Source organism: Engystomops pustulosus, chromosome 6 (genome assembly GCF_040894005.1).
Source record: "Engystomops pustulosus chromosome 6, aEngPut4.maternal, whole genome shotgun sequence".
NCBI lineage: Eukaryota > Metazoa > Chordata > Amphibia > Anura > Leptodactylidae > Engystomops > Engystomops pustulosus.
In genome coordinates, this window is record NC_092416.1 from 24,283,218 (window position 1) to 24,309,590 (window position 26,373).

General features: G+C 34.7%; 2 long non-coding RNA genes across 2 annotated transcripts; both read right to left on the reverse strand.

Moving 5' to 3' along the window:
- Nucleotides 1-1,446: 1,446 nt before the first annotated feature.
- LOC140065625 (uncharacterized) lies at nucleotides 1,447-4,120 on the reverse strand. Its single transcript, XR_011847990.1, has 4 exons — nucleotides 4,097-4,120; nucleotides 2,877-2,933; nucleotides 2,444-2,464; nucleotides 1,447-1,482 (listed from the first exon to the last, which is right to left on the reverse strand). It is a non-coding gene; the product is annotated as an uncharacterized lncRNA (long non-coding RNA).
- A 7,762-nt stretch (nucleotides 4,121-11,882) lies between these two features.
- On the reverse strand, nucleotides 11,883-15,398 carry LOC140065597 (uncharacterized). Its single transcript, XR_011847977.1, has 6 exons — nucleotides 15,364-15,398; nucleotides 15,148-15,183; nucleotides 14,543-14,563; nucleotides 13,320-13,376; nucleotides 12,910-12,930; nucleotides 11,883-11,918 (listed from the first exon to the last, which is right to left on the reverse strand). It is a non-coding gene; the product is annotated as an uncharacterized lncRNA (long non-coding RNA).
- Between the last annotated feature and the right edge of the window lie 10,975 nt (nucleotides 15,399-26,373).

Consider the following 26,373-nt stretch of genomic DNA (forward strand, 5'->3'; position numbering starts at 1 on the left):
AATTGCCTAATTTTAAACTTTTATTTGGGCTCCATCCATCAAGTGCCTTCTCATGAATGCAAAAGATACATTAACAACCATAAATATTTTAAAGCCAACCTTACAAATTGAAAGCAACTTGATTCTCGTGTAGAGTGGAAACTCAGCAAACCCAAACCTGAATGGGTGGGCTCATCCCAACTATTGAGAACTTTGTAATTAACTGTATATGTACTTCCTGTCACATGTTTGATTGTTTAGGTTTGGTCACTGTGCAAATATAACACATAAAAATACTATATTTAGATTGGCTAATTGTGAACTTTTGTTTGGGCTCCATCACTCATCTTCCCTCTAGTGAATGCAAAAGATATAAAATCATCATATTTTTATCATGTGCCTGGCATTGATTTTCAGGCCAAGGGGATCAGATTTTAAGGAGAGACACTAAATGCTTTTTTGCTCCCACCTGCTGCTTCACCAATTCCATTGAGTAATCCACCTTCAAAATAGATAAAAATATTAGTATATGGTAAAGGCAATTGGACTGATTTAAAAGAAGAGCGGTTTTGGGAATAAATTTCTTTTGCAGTTTTGAGACATATTGCTAGGGCCAATTTATTAAAATTAATTATTTCACCTGTTTTGTATGACCATTTGAGGCTTTAAAGAGATCTGCAGAATTATTGATTTTAAATGTTGCTCAAATGTCATATAAGTCTATGTAAATGATAGCTTTTTTTCAAAGTTAAGGTGGAAATAACAGATTTGCCAAATGCAAGGGCCAAATGGGCCCCCGGTGCTCATTTGCATAACTGAAAAACAATTTTTCTCAAAATCTGATTTAGAATTTATAAATGGATACTGTTGCAAGAGGCACACACCAGCAGGTAAGTTTACTTAGTTTAGAAGCTCTGCATCCATGTGGTAATATTCCCTTAAATGTACTGTTTGCTTTTATGGACTGTAAATCAAACATACCTTGAGAATGCTGTAGCTACAGTGATGCAGAAACATATCTTGTTTACTCCCTGAACTGTAGTTTTACTAAAAAAACAATTGTTAAATTCAGGCTGTGTTCCACGCATAAAAGAGCTGCCTGAACTGTCCAGACAGGACTAATCAAACTTAGCAGGATAAGTCATACACAGCAGATGGGGGATGGTGCAGCAATTGATTGTTTCTAACTGTTAGGGACCACACAGTGATCTCGTATTCTCGGCTTTTGATGGGCATGACAAGGCTGGAGCAGTGCATAATAATGGTAAGAGGAGAAGCGTTGCGCAGCCACAGGAGCAACAGAGCCTCATTAACATAATTTTAAAATAGTTTTTTTCAGCAATACCACTCAGGTTAAGGGATTAAAGATATGATCCTGCATCAGTGTAGCTACAGCATTCTCAAGGTATGTTTGCTTCATAATGCATCACATCAAATGGAAGGTTTCTTTTCATGCATTATTGCTCTCACCTGCTGCCTCTCCAACTCCGTGGGTTATTCCACCTTTAAAATAGATAAAAAATAGATAAAAAATATTAGTCATCTTTTTCCTAAAGCATCAAGAAAAATGTGTTTCTGCATTTGTTATAAATTAATTTATTTTAAAAATTTTATTCATTTATTTTGAAGGCAACTTATTGAAGGCATTAACAATGGGAAGGGTTCATATTCAAATCCGTGATACCCAAACCTAAGTTCAATACGACCCCACGTCTACAAAACTCTAATATTAATATATTGATAATTCTGAACAGTGTTTTTCCACCCACTACAAAACACATAAAATTATGCTCAAGTAGGGATGAGCTGATCCTTTTAGGGTCAGGTTCACCACATTCTGCTGAAGCTGTTACTTAAAGTTTAGTTTGGGTCCTGGAACCTGAACACTAAACCCCAACTTTAACCACTTAAATGCCTGTGATCTTATCAGGGAGTAAATGGCAAAGGTGGCATTTAAGTGTTTAACACCTGGGATCAATGCAAGCACCGATTGCGGGTGTTACTGGTGGGGGGTTGAACCTGAACACCGGACACAAACATGTAATATTTGGCACTGAACATTGCAGGTTTGGATCTACTCATCTCTCGCTACTAGCAGATCAGATGATGTTGCAATGGCAACCATGTAGCATCTACTCCCAGGACTTTAGGCGTCATATTGTCCCAGATTATTTATTTTTGTCATAAGTAGGTTAATATAAAGTTACGGGTGGCAATCAAATCAAACAAAAATGGTTAATAGAATATATATTTAACATGGTTATGTAAATGTAAAAATTGCAAAATGAACAAAGTATTAGGGAAATTTACATTTATAAAAAAATATTAAAATGGGTTAAAATGTATTACATGTAAATATGTGATGAGCGTGTAAAAACAAATCAATAAACAAAAGAAATATTATACATTGGATATTGCATGAATCATTAGATACTAATAAACTGATATTTGTATCAGGACTCACCTAGTCCAGTTCCTGACGTTTCTATATGAAAAAGAAAATACTATTTAACATACAAAATAATTTCTATTTATTTATTTAAATAAGTGATATTTATAATAATATGTTTAGTATGTTTTTATTTGTTTTATCAGGTAAAAATGACATTCAAAAATATTTCCTCTATAACTGTACTATAACTAATATTCCATTTCTTTTTCCTGCCCTGTTTTATAATTGATATTAAATCTGGAAAAACAAATTTTCCAATGTGTTAAAATATTTGCTTATTTTGCAGTTAAGTAGAGTTAATTTTTACACCAAACTAAAAATAGATCGAAACTGGTAAATAAGACTTGTACTGCCAGAAAAATCTTTCAAACAGACTTGCACTTGATTGAAGACTTGATATTGGTGGAGGTGCACTTAAATTTTCAGTGCTAATGTAAATACTCACGGAATCCGTAGTGACCTTGTTGCCCTCCGTGTTGTCCCTGAATTCCAATGTTTAGCCCTTCAAAATCAAGAAATTGTTAACATTAGAGGAAATTTCTGTATAGGGATTACTAGAACTGATGTTGATGACTATACATGAGTAGTGGATGGGTGGAGTGTGACATCTGCTACTCTGCCGATCAACTCGGTGGTGCCAACTGGCCACTACACTTCTGATGAAACACTGAACGCAGGTGTCAACCCATTGAGTCATCTTGGTTTTGAACGTCACTCCACATGATGGCATTTATAAGACTCCAGGACTTATAATTGCTATTAATTGATATGTAACAGTGTGGCAGTGGTACACTTTTACTTATCTATAGCAAATTCTCTGCATACTTCAACTTAGTAGCGATGCAGTATATTATATAAGCAATAGGACTCTCTAGGGTTAAAGTACGATCGAGGATCTAAAACATATTTTAAAAATAAAGTTAAAAAAATAAATTAAAAAAATCCCTAAAGGTTTAAATTACCCCTCTGTTTCCAGTAAAAATAATGAATAAATCTAAAAAATATATAAACAATTTAAATCATAAAAAATGTTAGGTATCGACCAGGTATTTCAAAATGCCCAATCTATCAAGATATGAAACCGGTTATTTCCAGCGTTGAATCCCATAATGGAAAATAACGCTTAATTATTCACAACTGCAGTTTTAAAAATGTTAGAAAAATTGATCAAAAGGTTGTACAGTCCTCAAAATATTAGCACTGGATCTCACAAAAATGACACCTCAGAAAGCTCGGTACACTGAAGTATGAAAAAAGTTATTAGCGTCAGAAGGACCTTTTTTATGTATACATGGTTTTCATTTTTTTTTAAAAAGTATTAAAGCACAATAAAACCTATATAAACTTGGTACCCCTGTAATTGAATCAAGCCAGAGAATAGCAGATGTATCATTTTGCGTGTACAATGAAAACCTTAAAAACTGAGACCGCAAGAAATTGGCGCAGATAAATTTTTTCACAACATTTTGTTTTGCTTCCCGGTACACAACATGAGACAGTAAATACCATCACTTAGAAGTACAATTTGTTATTCAGGAAAAAAAAGCCCTCACACAGCTCTGTACACAGAAAAATGAAATAGATTTTTGAAAAAGGGGAGCAAAAAATTAATAAAAGAAGGCTGCATACTTAAAGGGTTAATAAACATTTCTGAAGTATATTTACCTCCATGTAATCCTCCACCATCTGCAAATAAAAAAAAAACAAAAACAAAGGAAATTGTTGTTTTGTTTTATATCCACATATCACAGAGAATTCACTTTTCATATTATGGCTCATATCAGATCCGTACGTCATTGAATCTTATAAAAGGTTCCAAATTCATAGAAGGACCAGTAAATTTCAGTAAATTCTCTGTGCACCACAAATACATTATTTTATAGTTTCTCTATGCATTATAAAATGCAAATAACTCTACACTGTCCATTATTGTATGTATTTTATGTATATATAAAAAATAGAAAGAAGGAAAAAAATTACATTTCTTTCTGAGAAGGTTTTTCGTTATTATTGGGTTCAAAGACTGGTCCCCAAGTTGTATTTACTTTATATTGTTCAGTATTTATTTATTTAAAAAATATACAATATATACTTAAGTCTAAGCCTAGTTTTTCAGCACAAAAAAATGTTTTTTTTGGGTTGGCTCATACTTAAGTATATACGGTAGTAATATTGATCATAAAAAGAAAAAATATCCAAGGTTTTGGTCTTGTTATACACGGATTATTTTAGTAACAATAAATTATAATGGTGGTATTCTTTTAGCTTTTATATTGTTGTATTTTTAATCCATGGATTATCCACTCACCTGTTGCTGTTCCACCAATTCCATGGAGTATTCCACCTACCAAAAAGTACAAACATTAGTTCCTAAGTATATTTTGGTCCAAGGGGAATCAAATTTAGCATCTTGTTGTCTGGCTCTACTCTGGTCACACACTAATGACTTATAATATGACATGAATTTAGAGTTTACATTGTAGACTTTACGTTTACATTACACTAAATGGATTATTGCTCCCACCTGCTGCTTCACCAATTCCATGGAGTAATCCACCTTCAAAATAGACACAGATATTAGTATATGGTAAAGTACATTTGGCTGATTTATTACCAGAACAGTTTTTGGAATAATTTTCTGATCAATTTTTCAGACATTTAGGTAGTGCCAAGGAATGGAAGGCAAATTAATTCAAACATTTCCGACTTCTACAAGAATATAGTGAACATTAAAATCAAAATTACAAAATAAGATGACATTCTGATTTCCTCGTTCTTATTAGACTTTTTGAGGCAATTACGAGATCTGCACAATTTTATTTTAAATGCACAAATGTCACATGAGACAGTGTTAACTATTAGTTTAAGACAGAAATGACAGGACAGTAATGCGGAATGGAGGAAAAAATACTTAAAAGACAAAAACGCCAGAAGAAACTTCTTTGACAGCTCGTAGACAGGAGCCCCTGAGGCTCAGTTATATCCATTTTAGAAAGAATTTTTCTCAAAAACTAAGCTACTAGAAGCAAATTAAAAAACAGATCCTGCTACAGGAGGCATAGGCGGGCATGTAAATTTATTTGGTTTTGAAACACAACATCCATGTGGTAAATTTCCTTTAATGCTTCATTGTTCTCACCTGCTGTGTCCCCAACTCCGTGGACTACTCCACCTTAAAAATAGATACAAAAATTAGCATATGGTAAAGTCTATGTCATCTGTTTTCTGAAAAAATATAGAAAAATCTGTTTCTGTTTCTTTTACAGCCAATTGCTGTACACTTGTGCACAAGTTTAGTCCTACTAAAGTGTCAGACAAAAAAGATTAAGTATAGTAATAAAATTATTTTTACAGAACGCTACCTATTGGCTCTATGAGTGAAAAACACACCCTTCCTCTCATTGCAGTTAAAATCCAGTAAATCCGCAATTTTACAAGTTCCAAAGCAGCTACTGTGCAAATTGACAATTTCCAATTTTTATTCAGATAAATCACAATTTTAAAAAATCCAGATTAAATTTAGTACATGTTGAATTTGATGATTTAAAATTTAAATTCAGAAAATGTATAATTTAAATGGTAACACCTGCAATCTGTGGCAGCATCAATTGCAGGTGTTACTGGTAAGTGTTAGAATACAGGTGGAGTGACCCAAACCAAAATTTTGGGTTCGAGTTCAGAAAAACTCTGTGAACCTCAACTTGAATGGCTCCGCTCATACTTACTATTTACAACTTTGTAAACAACTAGTGTATACACTTTTTGACACCTTTTTTTATTGTTTTGTTTTTTGGGGGATTTACAATAATGCCAATATAACTAATAAAATTGCCATAATCAAAATGTCTAATTATGAAGGTTTATTTGGGACCCATCCCTCACTGGCCCTCTCAAAAATGCAAAAGATGCAATCAACTTTTTTCTTAATGGGTATAAAAACAGAGCTTACAAACAGCAGCTCGACACTTGGGTAGAGTAGAAATTGAAAGAGATTGGGCACTTGCTCAAAATGGAGCTTGTGCCCTTTACTGATTTTTACACCGAGGGGCACAAGGTTTAAAGGGAACAAAGTATGCCATTTTGTGCGCTGGTTCTATTCGGGTCACACACTCATGGCTTACTATAAGATTTCAGAGCTTACATTCTTGAAATTACTTTAACATTACACTAAAAGCATTGTTGCTCCCACCTGCTGCTTGACCAATTCCATGGAGTATTCCACCTTTAAAATAGATACAAATATTAGTAAACGGTGAAGTACATTGGGCTGATTTATTAACCAGAACAGTTTTTGGAATAATTTTCTGTTCAATTTTTCAGACATTTAGGTAGTGCCAAGGAATGGAAGGCAAATTCATTCAAAAGTTGCCCACTTCTACAAGAACATTAGAATCAAACTTACAAAATAAGATAGCAGTCTTATTTCCACTGTCTTATTAGACTTTTCGAGGCAATGATAAGATCTCCAAAATGTTGCACAAATGTCACATGAGACAGTGTTAACTATCAGTTTTTTAAGGCTAAATCGTAAACAATGGGACAGAAATGCGCAAAGAAGATAAAAATACTTAGAAAGCAACAAAGCCAGGACAGGCTTGTTGAACAGCTCATAGACTGGAGCCCTTGGGGCCCAGTTACATCCCTTTTAAAAGATTTTTTTTCTCAAAAACTGAGCTACTAGTAGCAAATTGAAGAACAGATCCTCCTTCAGAAGGACAGGCCAAGAGGAAAGTTTACTTGGTTTTGAAACACTGCATCCATCTCACCTGCTGTGTCGCCAACTTCATGGACTACTCCACCTTAAAAATTGATACAAAAATTAGCACAATGTAAAGTCTATGTCATCTGTTTTTTAAAAATATATAGAAAAATCTGTTTCTTTCGGAGCCAATTGCTGTACACTTGTGCACAAATTTAGGGGTAAATTTGTCCGACATGTCACCTATAAGACTACTAAAGTGTCAGACATAAAAGTTTAAGTATATTAAAAATACTTTCAAAATAGATACAAATAGTAGAATATGGTTAGGTCAATGCGACTGATTTATTACCAGTTTTAACAGTTTTGGGGCTAATTTTCTCTATTAATTACGAGACATTTTCGTAGGGCCAGCTCATTAAAATATTGCCCACTTGTAGAAGAATATCGTGTGCAATCTATAGTAAAACTCACAAAGTAGGATTAAGTTGTGATATCCTCTGTTTTGTGAGACTTTTTGAGGCAATCACAAGATGTGAGCAATTTTTTTGAAAATGTTGCACAAAAGTCACATAAGTCTGTGTTCATTGTTTCTTGATTTTTAAGGCTAAGTCAGAAATGCCAAAAGGAAGTGTGAATAATTGGCAGGCGTCAGAGTAAGCGGGGTCTCCTACGATGTAGACAGGGGCCCTTAGGCTCGTTTTTTAAACTTTTTCTCAAAAATCAAGTTACTAGAAGCAAAAAGGATTGATGGAGTGATCTGTGTCTTCCTGTGTTCCCAATGTGGCAGGAGGTTGGCTTTGCTGCCCACAGGTGATTGATAAAGTTTTAATCTTGTTTGTCACACTCTTATTGTTCAACTACTAATGACCACTCCGATGGTCGGATAATTATTTATTTATGTGCCCAGGAAACCCTTTTAATGAACATTTATCAAAAATATTTACCTCCATGTAATCCTCCGTGAACTAAAAATAAAAAAAAAACAGAAGTTATTATCTATTTGTGTAATATCATCATATTTCAGAGAAAAGACTTTGGTATCACGACTTATATCAGCTCTGGATCTCACTGGGTCTTCATATGTTATATAAAAAAAGGTAAGACTTCAAACTCAAGGTAGAGACCGGGCCCCAGGTAGTATTTAATGTACAGGCGGTCCCCTACTTAAGAACACTCGACTTACATACGACCCATAGTTACAAACGGACCTCTGGATATTGTTAATTTCTTGTACTTTAGTCCTAGGCTACAATAAACAGCTGAAACAGTTATCAAATGTGTCTGTAATGAAGCTTTAGTGTTAATATTGATTCTTATGACAACCCAACATTTTTAAAATCCAATTGTCACAGAGACCAAAAAAGTTCTAGCTGGGATTACAATGATAAAATATACAGTTCCGACTTACATACAAACTCAACTTAAGAACAAACCTGCAGACCCTATCTTGTATGTAACCCTGCCTGTATATTGTTAAGTATTTATTTGTAAAAATTTTTAATAATAATAATAAAATAATAACAAGAATATCCTAGGTTTTGGTCTTGTTATATTTTGATTATTTTCCTTGCAATAAATTATAATCGTGGAATTCTTTTAGCTTTTATATTGTTGTATTTTTCATTCATGTATTAACCACTCACCTGTTGCTGTTCCACCAATTCCATTGAGTATTCCTCCTACCAAAAAGTACAAACATTAGTTCCTAAGTATATTTTGGTCTATGCAACTTGTTTACCTCCAAGCAGGAGGAAAGCACTTAAAGTATTTCTGTATGTAGTTCAGAAGACCGTTTGTCTGACCTCAGCAATTCCATAATGGCACCGCTCATCCATTCTATTTAGAACTTTATAAATAACTAGGGTATGTATTTCCTGCTGTTTTGGGGAATTGCTCAATATTCTGATATAAGAATTAAAAATACCATACTCTAATTGCCTAATTTTAAACTTTTATTTGGGCTCCATCCATCAAGTGCCTTCTCATGAATGCAAAAGATACATTAACAACCATAAATATTTTAAAGCCAACCTTACAAATTGAAAGCAACTTGATTCTCGTGTAGAGTGGAAACTCAGCAAACCCAAACCTGAATGGGTGGGCTCATCCCAAGTATTGAGAACTTTGTAATTAACGGTATATGTACTTCCTGACACATGTTTGATTGTTTAGGTTTGGTCACTGTGCAAATATAACACATAAAAATACTATATTTAGATTGGCTAATTATGAACTTTTGTTTGGGCTCCATCAATCATCTTCCCTCTAGTGAATGCAAAAGATATAAAATCATCATATTTTTATCATGTGCCTGGCACTGATTTTCAGGCCAAGGGGGATCAGATTTTAACCCCTTAAGGACCAGGCCCTTTTTCGTTTTTGCGTCTTTATTTTTCACACCCCACCTTCAAAAATCTATAACTTTTTTATTTTTCCATGTAGAGAGCTGTGTGATGGCTTGTTTTCTGCGTAACAAATTGCACTTCATAGTGATGGCATTTAATTGTCTATGCCATATACTGGGAAGCTGGAAAAAAATTCTGAATGCAGTGAAAATGGTGAAAAAACGCATTTGCGCCGTTTTCTTGCGGGCGTAGATGTTACGTCTTTCACTGTGCGCTCCAAATGACATGTCTAATTTAGTCATTGGGTCAATACGATCACATGGATACCAAATTTGTATAGGTTGTATAATGTTTTCATACATTTACAAAAATTAAAACCTCCTGTACAAAAAAAAAATTCTTCATTTTGCCGTCTTCTTGCGCTAATAACTTTTTCATACTTTGGTGTTTGGAGCTGTGGGTGGTGTCATTTTTTGCGACTTTTGATGACGTTTTTAATGCTTTTATTTTTAGAATTGTACGACCTTTTGATCACTTTTTATTGATTTTTTTATATTTTTTAAAATGGCAAAAAAATTTCATTTGCGACTTTGGGCACTATTTTCCGTTACGGGGTTAAACGCAGTAAAAAAACATTCTTATATTTTGATAGATCGGGCATTTTCGGACACGCTGATACCTAATGTGTTTATGATTTTTACTGTTTACTTATATTTATATCAGTTCTAGGGAAAGGGGGGTGATTTGAATTTTTAGGTTTTTTTAATATAATTTTTTATTTTTAATTTTTTTTTATAAAAATTTTTTACTATTTTTCAGACTCCCTAGGGTACTTTAACCCTAGGTTGTCTGATTGATCCTACCATATACTGCCATACTACAGTATGGCAGTATATAGGGATTTTGCACACCATCTATTACAATGTGCAGATCGCACATTGTAATAGATGGCCTAAAACATGATAGCCTCGGATCACACAGTGATCCGAGGCTGTCATGGCAACGGATCGCCGCTCCCCGATGACGTCACGGGGAGCGGCGATCGGAGCCAAGATGGCGGCGCCCACGCGCCGCCGGCTCGTTAATGCCGCCGGCAGCTTTGCCGGCGGCAATGAAAGGGTTAACACCCGCGATCGGTACAAGCACCGATCGCGGGTGTTAGCGACGGGTGCTTGCTTCATTGTGAAGCAAGCACCCGGCGTGTATGAAGAGGGCTCAGCCCGTGAACCCTCTTCATACTACCCCATGCGCAATAAAACGTACAGGTACGTCTTATTGCGCTATGGGGTTAAGGAGAGACAAGTTTGTCATCTTGTAAGGTGACTCTATTCTGATGGCTTTTTTATTTTAGAGCTTACATTGTAGACTTTACGTTTACATTACACTAAATGGATTATTGCTCCCACCTGCTGCTTCACCAATTCCATGGAGTAATCCACCTTCAAAATAGACACAGATATTAGTATATGCTAGAGGCAATTGGACTGATTTAAAAGAAGAGCGGTTTTGGGAATAAATTTCTTTTGCAGTTTTGAGACATAGTGCTAGGGCCAATTTATTAAAATTAATTATTTCACCTGTTTTGTATGACCATTTGAGGCTTTAAAGAGATCTGCACAATTATTGATTTTAAATGTTGCTCAAATGTCATATAAGTCTATGTAAATGATAGCTTTTTTTCAAAGTTAAGGTGGAAATAACAGATTTGCCAAATGCAAGGGCCAAATGGGCACCCGGTGCTCATTTGCATAACTGAATTTTTTTTTTTCTCAAAATCTGATTTAGAATTTATAAAAAGAATGGATCCTGTTGCAAGAGGCACACACCAGCAGGTAAGTTTACTTAGTTTAGAAGCTCTGCATCCATGTGGTAATATTCCCTTAAATGTACTGTTTGCTTTTATTGACTGTAAATCTAACATACCCTGAGAATGCTGTAGCTACAGTGATGCAGAAACATATCTTGTTTACTCCCTGAACTGTAGTTTTACTCAAAAAACAATTGTTAAATTCAGGCTGTGTTCCACGCTTAAAAGAGCTTCCTGAACTGTCCAGGACTAATCAAACTTAGCAGGATAAGTCATACACAGCAGATGGGGGATGGTGCAGCAATTGATTGTTTCTAACTGTTAGCGACCACACAGTGATCATGTATTCTCGGCATATGATGGGCATGACAAGGCTGGAGCAGTGCATAATGATGGTGAGAGGAGAAGCGTTGCGCAGCCACAGGAGCAACAGAGCCTCATTATCATAATTTTAAAATAGTTTTTTCAGCAAAACCACTCAGGTTAAGGGATTAAAGATATGATCCTGCATCAGTGTAGCTACAGCATTCTACAGGTATGTTTGCTTCATAATGCATCACATCAAATGGAAGGTTTCTTTTCATGCATTATTGCTCTCACCTGCTGCCTCTCCAACTCCGTGGGTTATTCCACCTTTAAAATAGATAAAAAATATTAGCATAAAATCTTTGTCACCTTTTTCTAAAAGCATAAAGAAAATGTGTTTCTGCATTTGTTATAAATGAATTTATTTAAAAACATTTTATTAATTTATTTTGAAGGCAACTTATTGAAGGGATTAACAATGGGAAGGGTTCATATTCAAATCTGTGATACCCGAACCTAAGTTCAATACGACCCCACGTCTACAAAACTTTAATATTAATATATTGATAATTCTGAACAGTGTTTTTCACCCACTACAAAACACATAAAATTATGCTCAAGTAGGGATGAGCTGATCCTTTTAGGCTCAGGTTCACCACATTCTACTGAAGCTGTTACTTAAAGTTTAGTTTGGGTCCTGGAACCTGAACACTAAACCCCAACGTTAACCACTTAAATGCTGCCTGTGATGTAATCAGGGAGTAAATGGCAAAGGTGTTTAAGTGTTTAACACCTGGGATCAATGCAACCACCGATTGCGGGTGTTACTGGGGGGGGGATTGAACCTGAACACCGGACACAAACATGTAATATTCGGCACTGAACATTGCAGGTTTGGATCTACTCATCTCTCGCTACCAGCAGATCAGATGATGTTGCAATGGCAACCATGTAGCATCTACTCCCAGGACTTTAGGCGTCCTATTGTCTCAGATTATTTATTTTTGTCATAAGCAGGGTAATATAAAGTTACGGGTGGCAATCAAACAAACATCTAAAAATTTATATCACAAGCAAACAAAAATGGTTAACAGAATATATATTTAACATAGTTATGTAAATGTAAAAATTGCAAAATGAACAAAGTATTAGGGAAATTTACATTTATAAAAAAAATATTAAAATGGGTTAAAAATGTATTACATGTAAATATGTGATGAGCGTGTAAAAACAAATCAATAAACAAAAGAAATATTATACATTGGATATTGCATGAATCATTAGATACTAATAAACTGATATTTGTATCAGGACTCACCTAGTCCAGTTCCTGCCGTTTCTATATGAAAAAGAAAATACTATTTAACATACAAAATAATTTCTATTTATTTATATAAATAAATAAATGATATTTATAATAATATGTTTTGTAGGGTTTTTTAGTTTTATTTCCTCTATAACTGTACTATAACTAATATTCCATTTCTTTTTCCTGCCCTGTTTTATAATTGATATTAAATCTTGAAAAACAAATTTTCCAATGTGTTAAAATATTTGCTTATTTTGCAGTTAATTAGAGTTAATTTTTACACCAAACTAAAAATAGATCGAAACTGATAAATAAGACTTGTGCTGCCAGAAAAATCTTTCAAACAGACTTGCACTTGATTGAAGCCCTGATATTGGTGGAGGTGCACTTAAATTTTCTGTGCTAATGTAAATACTCACGGAATCCGTAGTGACCTTGTTGCCCTCCGTGTTGTCCCTGAATTCCAATGTTTAACCCTTCAAAATCAAGAAATTGTTAACATTAGAGGAAATTTCTGTATAGGGATTACTAGAACTGTTGTTGATGACTATACATGAGTAGTGGATGGGTGGAGCATGACATCTGCTACTCTGCCGATCAACTCGGTGGTGCCAACTGGCCACTACACTTCTGATGAACCACTGAACGCAGGTGTCAACCCATTGAGTCGTCTTGAGTCGTTTTGAATGTCACTCCACATGATGGCATTTATAAAACTCCAGGACTTATAATTGCTATTAATTGATATGTAACAGTGTGGCAGTGGTACACTTTTACTTATCTATAGCAAATTCTCTGTATACTTCAACTTAGTAGCGATGCCGTATATTATATAAGCAATAGGACTCTCTAGGGTTAACGTACGATCGAGGATCTAAAACATATTTTAAAAATAAAGTTAAAAAAATTAATTAAAAAAATCCCTAAAGGTTTAAATTACCCCTCCGTTTCCAGTAAAAATAATGAATAAATCTAAAAAATATATAAACAATTTAAATCATAAAAAATGTTAGGTATCGACCAGGTATTTCAAAATGCCCAATCTATCAAGATATGAAACCGTTTATTTCCAGCGTTGAATCCCATAATGGAAAATAACGCTTAATTATTCACAACTGCAGTTTTAAAAATGTTAGAAAAATTGATCAAAAGGTTGTACAGTCCTCAAAATATTAGCACTGGATCTCACAAAAATGACACCTCAGAAAGCTCGGTACACCGAAGTATGAAAAAAGTTATTAGCCTCAGAAGGACCTTTTTATGTATACATGGTTTTAATTTTTTTTTTAAAAAGTATTAAAGCACAATAAAACCTATATAAACTTGGTACCCCTGTAATTGAATCAAGCCAGAGAATAGCAGATGTATCATTTTGCGTGTACAATGAAAACCTTAAAAACTGAGACCGCAAGAAATTGGCGCAGATGCATTTTTTCACAACATTTTGTTTTGCTTCCCGGTGCACAACATGAGACAGTAAATACCATCACTTAGAAGTACAATTTGTTATTCAGGAAAAAAAGCCCTCACACAGCTCTGTACACAGAAAAATGAAATAGATTTTTGAAAAAGGGGAGCAAAAAATTAATAAAAGAAGGCTGCATACTTAAAGGGTTAATAAACATTTCTGTAGTATATTCACCTCCATGTAATCCTCCACCAGCTGCAAATAAAAAAAAACAAAAAAAAACAAAGGAAATTGTTGTTTTGTTTTATACCCACATATTCCAGAGAATTCACTTTTCATATTATGACTCATATCAGATCCGGACGTCATTGAATCTTATAAAAGGTTCCAAATTCTTAGAAGGACCAGTAAATTTCAGTAAATTCATTCATGCATTCATGCATTATAAAATGCAAATAACTCTACACTGTCCATTATTGTATGTACTGAACTATATTTTATATATAAAAAATAGAAAGAAGGAAAAAAACTACATTTCTTTCTCAGAAGGTTTTTCGTTATTATTGGGTTCAAAGACTGGTCCCCAAGTTGTATTTACTTTATATTGTTCAGTATTTATTTATTTAAAAAATATACAATATATACTTAGGTCTAAACGTTTTTTTTTGGGTTGGCTCATACTTGAGTATAAACGGTAGTAATATTGATCACAAAAAGAAAAAATATCCTAGGTTTTGGTCTTGTTATACACGGATTATTTTCCTTACAATAAATTATAATGGTGGTATTCTTTTAGCTTTTATATTGTTGTATTTTTAATCCATGGATTATCCACTCACCTGTTGCTGTTCCGCCAATTCCATGGAGTATTCCACCTACCAAAAAGTACAAACATTAGTTCCTAAGTATATTTTGGTCCAAGGGGAATCAAATTTAGCATCTTGTTGTCTGGCTCTACTCTGGTCACACACTAATGATTTATAATATGACATGAATTTAGAGCTTACATTGTAGACTTTACGTTTACATTACACTAAATGGATTATTGCTCCCACCTGCTGCTTCACCAATTTCATGGAGTAATCCACCTTCAAAATAGACACAGATATTAGTATATGGTAAAGTACATTTGGCTGATTTATTACCAGAACAGTTTTTGGAATAATTTTCTGATCAATTTTTCAGACATTTAGGTAGTGCCAAGGAATGGAAGGCAAATTAAGTCAAACATTTCCGACTTCTACAAGAATATAGTGAACATTACAATCAAAATTACAAAATAAGATAACATTCTGATTTCCTCGTTCTTATTAGACTTTTTGAGGCATTTACGAGATCTGCACAATTTTATTTTAAATGCACAAATGTCACATGAGACAGTGTTAACTATTAGTTTAAGACAGAAATGACAGGACAGTAATGCGGAATGGAGGAAAAAATACTTAAAAGACAAAAACGCCAGAAGAGGCTTCTTTGACAGCTCGTAGACAGGAGCCCCTGAGGCTCAGTTATATCCATTTTAGAAAGATTTTTTCTCAAAAACTGAGCTACTAGAAGCAAATTAAAAAACAGATCCTGCTACAGGAGGCTTAGGCTGGCAGGTAAATTTATTTGGTTTTGAAACACAACATCCATGTGGTAAATTTCCTTTAATGCTTTATTGTTCTCACCTGCTGTGTCCCCAACTCCGTGGACTACTCCACCTTAAAAATAGATACAAAAATTAGCATATGGTAAAGTCTACGTCATCTGTTTTCTGAAAAAATATAGAAAAATCTGTTTCTTTTACAGCCAATTGCTGTACACTTGTGCAAAAATTTAGTGCTACTAAAGTGTCAGACAAAAAAGATTAAGTATAGTAATAAAATTACTTTTACAGAACGCTACCTATTGGCTCTATGAGTGAAAAACACACCCTTCCTCTCATTGCAGTTAAAATCCAGTAAATCCGCAATTTTACAAGTTCCAAAGCAGCTACTGTGCAAATTGACAATTTCCAATTTTTATTCAGATAAATCACAATTTTAAAAAATCCAGATTAAATTTAGTACATGTTGAATTTGATGATTTAAAATTTAAATTCAGAAAATGTATAATTTAAATGGTAACACCTGCAATCTGTGGCAGCACCAATTGCAGGTGTTACTGGTAAGTGTTAGAATACAGGTGGAGTGACCCAAACCAAAATTTTGGGTTCGAGTTCAGAAAAACTCGGTGAACCTCAACTTGAATGGCTCCGCTCATACTTACTATTTACAACTTTGTAAACAACTAGTGTATACACTTTTTGACACCTTTTTTATTGTTTTGTTTTTTGGGGGATTTACAATGATGCCAATATAACTAATAAAATTGCCATAATCAAAATGTCTAATTATGAAGGTTTATTTGGGCCCCATCCCTCACTGGCCCTCTCAAAAATGCAAAAGATGCAATCAACTTTTTTCTTAATGGGTATAAAAACAGAGCTTACAAACAGCAACTCGACACTTGGGTAGAGTAGAAATTGAAAGAGATTGGGCACTTGCTCAAAATGGAGCTTATGCCCTTTACTGATTTTTACACCGAGGGGCACAAGGATTAAAGGGAACAAAGTATGCCATTTTGTGCGCTGGTTCTATTCGGGTCACACACTCATGGCTTACTATAAGATTTCAGAGCTTACATTCTTGAAATTACTTTAACATTACACTAAAAGCATTGTTGCTCCCACCTGCTGCTTGACCAATTCCATGGAGTATTCCACCTTTAAAATAGATACAAATATTAGTATATGGTAAAGTACATTGGGCTGATTTATTAACCAGAACAGTTTTTGGAATAATTTTCTGTTCAATTTTTCAGACATTTCGGTAGCGCCAAGGAATGGAAGGCAAATTCATTCAAAAGTTGCCCACTTCTACTAGTACATTAAATCAGAATCAAACTTACAAAATAAGATAGCAGTCTTATTTCTTCTGTCTTATTAGACTTTTCGAGGCAATGATAAGATCTCCAAAATGTTGCAAAAATGTCACATGAGACAGTGTTAACTATCAGTTTTTTAAGGCTAAATCGTAAACAATGGGACAGAAATGCGCAAAGAAGATAAAAATACTTAGAAAGCAACAAAGCCAGGACAGGCTTGCAGCTCATAGACTGGAGCCCCTGGGGCACAGTTACATCCCTTTTAAAAGATTTTTTTTCTCAAAAACTGAGCTACTAGTAGCAAATTGAAGAACAGATCCTCCTTCAGAAGGACAGGCCAAGAGGAAAGTTTACTTGGTTTTGAAACACTGCATCCATCTCACCTGCTGTGTCGCCAACTCCATGGACTACTCCACCTTAAAAATTGATACAAAAATTAGCACAATGTAAAGTCTATGTCATCTGTTTTTTAAAAATATATAGAAAAATCTGTTCCTTTCGGAGCCAATTGCTGTACACTTGTGCACAAATTTAGTGGTAAATTTGTCCGACATGTCACCTATAAAACTACTAAAGTGTCAGACATAAAAGTTTAAGTATATTGAAAATACTTTCAAAATAGATACAAATAGTAGAATATGGTCAGGTCAATGGGACTGATTTATTACCAGTTTTAACAGTTTTGGGGCTGATTTTCTCTTTTAATTACGAGACATTTTCGTAGAGCCAGCTTATTAAAATAATGCCCACTTGTAGAAGAATATCGTGTGCAATCTATAGTAAAACTCACAAAATAGGATTAAGTTGTGATATCCTCTGTTTTGTGAGACTTTTTGAGGCAATCACAAGATGTGAGCAATTTTTTGAAAATGTTGCACAAAAGTCACATATGTCTGTGTTCATTGTTTCTTGTTTTTTAAGACTATGCCTGAAATGCCAAAAGGAAGTGTGAATAATTGGCAGGCGGCAGAGTAAGCAGGGTCTCCTATGATGTAGACAGGGGCCCTTAGGCTAATTTTTTATACATTTCTCAAAAATTCAAGCTATTAGATGCAAAATGGATGGATGGAGTGATCTGTGTCTTCCTGTGTTCCCAATGTGGCAGGAGGTTGGCTTTGCTGCCCACAGGTGATTGATAAATTTTCATCTTGTTTGTCACACTCTTATTGTTCAACTACTAATGACTACTCCTTTGAATGGGTTATTAGTTATTAATGTTTATTGTCTGTGTTCATTGTTTCTTGTTTTTTAAGACTATGCCTGAAATGCCAAAAGGAAGTGTGAATAATTGGCAGGCGGCAGAGTAAGCGGGGTCTCCTACAATGTAGACAGGGGCCCTTAGGCTCGTTTTTTAAACTTTTTCTCAAAAATCAAGTTACTAGAAGCAAAAAGGATGGATGGAGTGAACTGTGTCTTCCTGTGTTCCCAATGTGGCAGGAGGTTGGCTTTGCTGCCCACAGGTGAATGGTAAAGTTTTCATCTTGTTTGTCACACTCTTATTGTTCAACTACTATTGACCACTCCGATGGTCGGATAATTATTTATTTATGTGCCCAGGAAACCCTTTTTATGAACATTTATCAAAAATATTTACCTCCATGTAATCCTAAGTTATCTAAAAAAAACAAAAAAAAACAGAAGTTGTTATCTATTTGTGTAATATCATCATATTTCAGATAAAAGACTTTGGTATCACGACTTATATCAGCTCTTGATCTCACTGGGTCTTCATATGTTATATAAAAAAAGGTAAGACTTCAAACTCAAGGTAGAGACTGGGCCCCAGGTAGTATTTAATGTATATTGTTAAGTATTTATTTGCACAAATATTTAATAATAATACTAAAATAATAACAAGAATATCCTAGGTTTTGGTCTTGTTATACACGCATTATTTTACTTACAATAAATTATAATGGTGGTATTCTTTTAGCTTTTATATTGTTGTATTTTTCATTCATGTATGACCACTCACCTGTTGCTGTTCCACCAATTCCATTGAGTATTCCTCCTACCAAAAAGTACAAACATTAGTTCCTAAGTATATTTTGGTCTATGCAACTTGTTTACCTCCAAGCAGGAGGAAAGCACTTAAAGTATTTCTGTATGTAGTTCAGAAGACCAAAGTGCTACCAAATTCTTTTATATTACACCTTTTGGCTAGACAAGAATTGTTGTAGAAGTCTAATTCAAGCATAGTCATTGGGGGGTCTTTTACAATGCCTTCTCCATCAATCATTTAGTAGAGTAGGAATGTACTAAGCCGAACCTTTGAAAATTTTTCAGCTTTCGCAATAATCAAAAAGTTTTGGAAATAATGAAGCAGAGGGCTGGAGAAGAGGAAGGTGGGCACTATCTACTATAATCTGTTCTACAAAAGTAAAATCTCTGGCAGGTAGGACCTGGGCTAAACAGGTCCAAATTGATGGGGATCCCATCTTATTGAAAGAAATGGGACATCAATTAATAACAGAGCATGTGCCCATCACTGATTTTCTCACAGATTGGTTCAAGCTTTAGGGTTGAATCAAGTTTAGCATCTTGTTGTCTGGCTCTTCTCTGGTCACACACTGATGACTTATAATATGACATGAATTTAGAGCTTACATTGTAGACTTTAAGTTTACATTACACTAAATGGATTATTGCTCCCACCTGCTGTTTCACCAATTCCATGAAGTAATCCACCTTCAAAATAGACACAGATATTAGTATATGGTAAAGTACATTTAAGGCAATCATGAGATCTGCACAATTTTATTTTAAATGTTGCACAAATGTCACATGAGACAGTGTTAACTATCATTTTTTCAAGGTTAAGTCGGAAACAATGGGACAGAAATGCCAAATGAAGACAAAAATACTCAGGAGGCACAGTCCGGCAGGTCAGTTAACTTGGTTTTGAAACACTGTATCCATGTGGTAATTTCCTTTAATGCTTCTTTGTTCTCACCTGCTGTGTCCCCAACTCCGTGGACTACACCACCTTAAAAATAGATACAAAAATTAGCATATGGTAAAGTCTGTGTCATCTGTTTTCTGAAAAAACATAGTAAAATATGTTTCTTTTGAAGCCAATTGATGTACAATTTGAAGCCAATTGTTTAGTGGTTAATTTGTCTGACTTGTCATCGATAAAACTACTAAAGTGTCGGAAATAAAACTTAAGTATAGTCATAAAATTACACTCACAGAACGCTTCCTATTGGCTCTCTGAGTGTTCAGACCCAGTTACTTATTCTCAAAGCGGTAAAAGAAGCAATGGAAAAAAATACACCATTCCTCTCATTGCAGTTAAAAATCCAGTAAATCCGCATTTTTACAAGTTCCAAAACAGCTACTGTGCAAATTGATATTTTTCAATTTAAATTCAGGAAAATTACAAATTAAAAAAAATCAAGTTTAAATTTATTGCATATTGAATTTGATGATTTAAAATTTTAATTCAGCAAATGTATAATTTAAATGGTAACACCTGCAATCTGTGGCAGCACCAATTGCAGGTGTTACCGGTGAGAGTGAGTGTACAGGAGAAGTGACCCAAACCAAACTTTTTGGTTCGAGTTTCCTCGAACTCTGTGAACTTTGAATGGTTCTGCTCATCCCTACTATTTACAACTGTGTAAACAACTAGTTTATACACTTTTTGACACCTTTTTTTATTATTTTGTTTTTTGGGGGGTTTGCAATGATGCCAATATAACTCATAAAATTGCCATAATCAAAATGTTTAATTATGAAGGTTTATTTGGGCCCCATCCCTCACTGGCCCTCTCAAAAATGCAAAAGATGCAATCAACTTTTTTCTTAATGGGTATCAAAAACAGAGCTTACAAACAGCAACTCGACACTTGGGTAGAGTAGAAATTGAAAGAGATTGGGCACTTGCTCAAAATGGAACTTGTGCCCTTTACTGATTTTTACACCGAGGGGCACAAGGTTTAAAGGGAACAAAGTATGCCATTTTGTGCGCTGGTTCTATTCGGGTCACACACTCATGGCTTACTATAAGATTTCAGAGCTTACATTTTTGAAATTACTTTAACATTACACTAAAAGCATTGTTGCTCCCACCTGCTGCTTGACCAATTCCATGCAGTAATCCACCTTTAATATAGATACAAATATTAGTAAATGGTGAAGTACATTGGGCTGATTTATTACCAGAACAGTTTTTGGAATAATTTTCTGTTTAATTTTTCAGACATTTAGGTAGTGCCAAGGAATGGAAGGCAAATTCATTCAAAAGTTGCCCACTTCTACAAGAACATTAGAATCAAACTTACAAAATAAGATAGCAGTCTTATTTCCTCGGTCTTATTAGACTTTTTGAGGCATTTATAAGATCTCCACAATTTTTTTTTTTAAATGTTTCACAAATGTCACATGAGACAGTGCTAACTATCAGTTTTTAAGGCTAAATCGGAAACGATGGGACAGAAATGCCCAAAGAAGACAAAAGTACTTAGAAGGCAACAGCCATGGAGAGGCTTGTTAGACAGCTCATAGAATGGAGCCCCTGGGGCTCAGTTACATCCGTTTTAAAAGATTTTTTTTCTCAAAAACTGAGCTACTAGAAGCAAATTGAAGAACAGATCCTCCTTCAGGAGGACAGGCCAACAGGTAAGTTTACTTGGTTTTGAAACACTGCATCCATGTAGTGGATTTCCATTAATGCTTCATTGCTCTCACCTGCTGTGTCGCCAACTCCCTGCACTACTCCACCTTAAAAATCGATACAAAAATTAGCATATGGTAAAGTCTATGTCATCTGTTTTCTAAAAATATATAGAAAAATCTCTTTCTTTCGGAGCCAATTGCTGTACACTTGTGCACAAATTTAGTGGTAAATTTGTCCGACATGTCACCTATAAAACTACTAAAGTGTCAGACATAAAAGTTTAAGTATAGTAATAATATTACACTTACAGAACGCTACCTATTGGCTCTCTGAGTGTTTAGACCCAGAAACTCATTCTCATAGCAGTAAAAGACGCAATGTGGGAAAAACACACCCTTCCTCTCATTGCAGTTAAAATCTAGCAAATCCAAAATTTGACAATTTCCAAAGCAGCTCCAATTTCATGGAGTAATTCACTTTCAAAATAGATACAAATATTAGAATATGGTTAGGTCAATGGGGCTGATTTATTACCAGTTTTAACAGTTTTGGGGCTAATTTTCTCTTTTAATTACGAGACATTTTCGTAGTGCCAGCTCATTAAAATATTGCCCACTTGTAGAAGAATATTGTGTGCAATCTTTAGTAAAACTCAAAAAATAGGATTAAGTTGTGATATCCTCTGTTTTGTGAGACTTTTTGAGGCAATCACAAGATGTGAGCAATTTTTTTGAAAATGTTGCACAAAAGTCACATATGTCTGTGTTCATTGTTTCTTGATTTTTAAGGCTAAGTCAGAAATGCCAAAAGGAAGTGTGAATAATTGGCAGGCAGTAGAGTAAGCGGGGTCTCCTACGATGTAGACAGGGGCCCTTAGGCTCGTTTTTTAAACTCTTTCTCAAAAATCAAGTTACTAGAAGCAAAAAGGATGGATGGAGTGATCTGTGTCTTCCTGTGTTCCCAATTTGGCAGGAGGTTGGCTTTGCTGCCCACAGGTGATTGATAAAGTTTTCATCTTGTTTGTCACACTCTTATTGTTCAACTACTAATGACCACTCCGATGGTCGGATAATTATTTATTTACGTGCCCAGGAAAACCTTTTTATGAACATTTATCAAAAATATTTACCTCCATGTAATCCTCCGTGAACTAAAAATAAAAAAAAACAGAAGTTGTTATCTATTTGTGTAATATCATCATATTTCAGATAAAAGACTTTGGTATCACGACTTATATCAGCTCTTGATCTCACTGGGTCTTCATATGTTATATAAAAAAAGGTAAGACTTCAAACTCAAGGTAGAGACTGGGCCCCAGGTAGTATTTAATGTATATTGTTAAGTATTTATTTGTACAAATATTTAATAATAATACTAAAATAATAACAAGAATATCCTAGATTTTGGTCTTGTTATACACGCATTATTTTACTTACAATAAATTATAATGGTGGTATTCTTTTAGCTTTTATATTGTTGTATTTTTCATTCATGTATTAACCACTCACCTGTTGGTGTTCCACCATATCCATTGAGTATTCCTCCTACCAAAAAGTACAAACATTAGTTCCTAAGTATATTTTGGTCTATGCAACTTGTTTACCTCCAAGCAGGAGGAAAGCACTTAAAGTATCTCTGTATGTAGTTCAGAAGACCAAAGTGCTACCAAATTCCTTTATATTACACCTTTTGGCTAGACAAGAATTGTTGTAGAAGTCTAAATCAAGCATAGTCATTGGGGGGTCTTTTACAATGCCTTCTCCATCAATCATTTAGTAGAGAAGGAATGTACTAAGCCGAACCTTTGAAAATTTTTCAGCTTTCGCAATAATCAAAAAGTTTTGGAAATAATGAAGCAGAGGGCTGGAGAAGAGGAAGGTGGGCACTATCTACTATAATCTGTTCTACAAAAGTAAAATCTCTGGCAGGTAGGACCTGGGCTAAACAGGTCCAAATTGATGGGGATCCCATCCATATTGAAAGAAATGGGACATTAATTAATAACAGAGCTTGTGCCCATCACTGACTTTCTCACAGATTGGTTCAAGCTTTAGGGTTGAATCAGGTTTAGCATCTTGTTGTCTGGCTCTTCTCTGGTCACACACTGATGACTTATAATATGACATGAATTTAGAGCTTACATTGTAGACTTTAAGTTTACATTACACTAAATGGATTATTGCTCCCACCTGCTGTTTCACCAATTCCATGGAGTAATCCGCCTTCAAAATAGACACAGATATTAGTATATGGTAAAGTACATTTAAGGCAATCACGAGATCTGCACAATTTTATTTTAAATGTTGCACAAATGTCACATGAGACAGTGTTAACTATCATTTTTTCAAGGTTAAGTCGGAAACAATGGGACAGAAATGCCAAATGAAGACAAAAATACTCAGGAGGCACAGTCCGGCAGGTCAGTTAACTTGGTTTTGAAACACTGTATCCATGTGGTAAATTTCCTTTAATGCTTCATTGTTCTCACCTGCTGTGTCCCCAACTCCGTGGACTATTCCACCTTAAAAATAGATACAAAAATTAGCATATGGTAAAGTCTGTGTCATCTGTTTTCTGAAAAAACATAGTAAAATATGTTTCTTTTGAAGCCAATTGATGTACAATTTGAAGCCAATTGTTTAGTGGTTAATTTGTCTGACTTGTCATCGATAAAACTACTAAAGTGTCGGAAATAAAAGCTTAAGTATAGTCATAAAATTACACTTACAGAACGCTTCCTATTGGCTCTCTGAGTGTTCAGACCCAGTTACTTATTCTCATAGCAGTAAAAGAAGCAATGGAAAAAAATACACCATTCCTCTCATTGCAGTTAAAATCCAGTAAATCCGCAATTTTACAAGTTCCAAAGCAGCTACTGTGCAAATTGACATTTTTCAATTTAAATTCAGGAAAATTACAAATTAAAAAAAATCAAGTTTAAATTTATTGCATGTTGAATTTGATGATTTAAAATTTTAATTCAGCAAATGTATAATTTAAAAGGTAACACCTGCAATCTGTGGCAGCACCAATTGCAGGTGTTACCGGTGAGAGTGAGTGTACAGGAGAAGTGACCCAAACCAAACTTTTTGGTTCGAGTTTCCTCGAACTCTGTGAACTTTGAATGGTTCTGCTCATCCCTACTATTTACAACTGTGTAAACAACTAGTGTATACACTTTTTGACACTTTTTTTTTTGTTTTGTTTTTTGGGGGGTTTGCAATGATGCCAATATAACTCATAAAATTGCCATAATCAAAATGTTTAATTATGAAGGTTTATTTGGGCCTCATCCCTCACTGGCCCTCTCAAAAATGCAAAAGATGCAATCAACTTTTTTCTTAATGGGTATCAAAAACAGAGCTTACAAACAGCAACTCGACACTTGGGTAGAGTAGAAATTGAAAGAGATTGGGCACATGCTCAAAATGGAACTTGTGCCCTTTACTGATTTTTACACCGAGGGGCACAAGGTTTAAAGGGAACAAAGTATGCCATTTTGTGCGCTGGTTCTATTCGGGTCACACACTCATGGCTTACTATAAGATTTCAGAGCTTACATTTTTGAAATTACTTTAACATTACACTAAAAGCATTGTTGCTCCCACCTGCTGCTTGACCAATTCCATGCAGTAATCCACCTTTAATATAGATACAAATATTAGTAAATGGTGAAGTACATTGGGCTGATTTATTACCAGAACAGTTTTTGGAATAATTTTCTGTTTAATTTTTCAGACATTTAGGTAGTGCCAAGGAATGGAAGGCAAATTCATTCAAGAGTTGCCCACTTCTACAAGAACATTAGAATCAAACTTACAAAATAAGATAGCAGTCTTATTTCCTCTGTCTTATTAGACTTTTCGAGGCATTTATAAGATCTCCACAATTTTTTTTTTTTAATGTTGCACAAATGTCACATGAGACACTGCTAACTATCAGTTTTTAAGGCTAAATCGGAAACGATGGGACAGAAATGCCCAAAGAAGACAAAAATACTTAGAAGGCAACAAAGCCAGGACAGGCTTGTTGGACGGCTCATAGACTGGAGCCCCTGGGGCTCAGTTACATCCGTTTTAAAAGATTTTTTTTCTCAAAAACTGAGCTACTAGAAGCAAATTGAAGAACAGATCCTCCTTCAGGAGGACAGGCCAACAGGTAAGTTTACTTGGTTTTGAAACACTGCATCCATGTAGTGGATTTCCATTAATGCTTCATTGCTCTCACCTGCTGTGTCGCCAACTCCCTGCACTACTCCACCTTAAAAATCGATACAAAAATTAGCATATGGTAAAGTCTATGTCATCTGTTTTCTAAAAATATATAGAAAAATCTGTTTCTTTCGGAGCCAATTGCTGTACACTTGTGCACAAATTTAGTGGTAAATGTGTCCGACATGTCACCTATAAAACTACTAAAGTGTCAGACATAAAAGTTTAAGTATAGTAATAATATTACACTTACAGAATGCTACCTATTGGCTCTCTGAGTGTTTAGACCCAGAAACTCATTCTCATAGCAGTAGTGCCAGCTCATT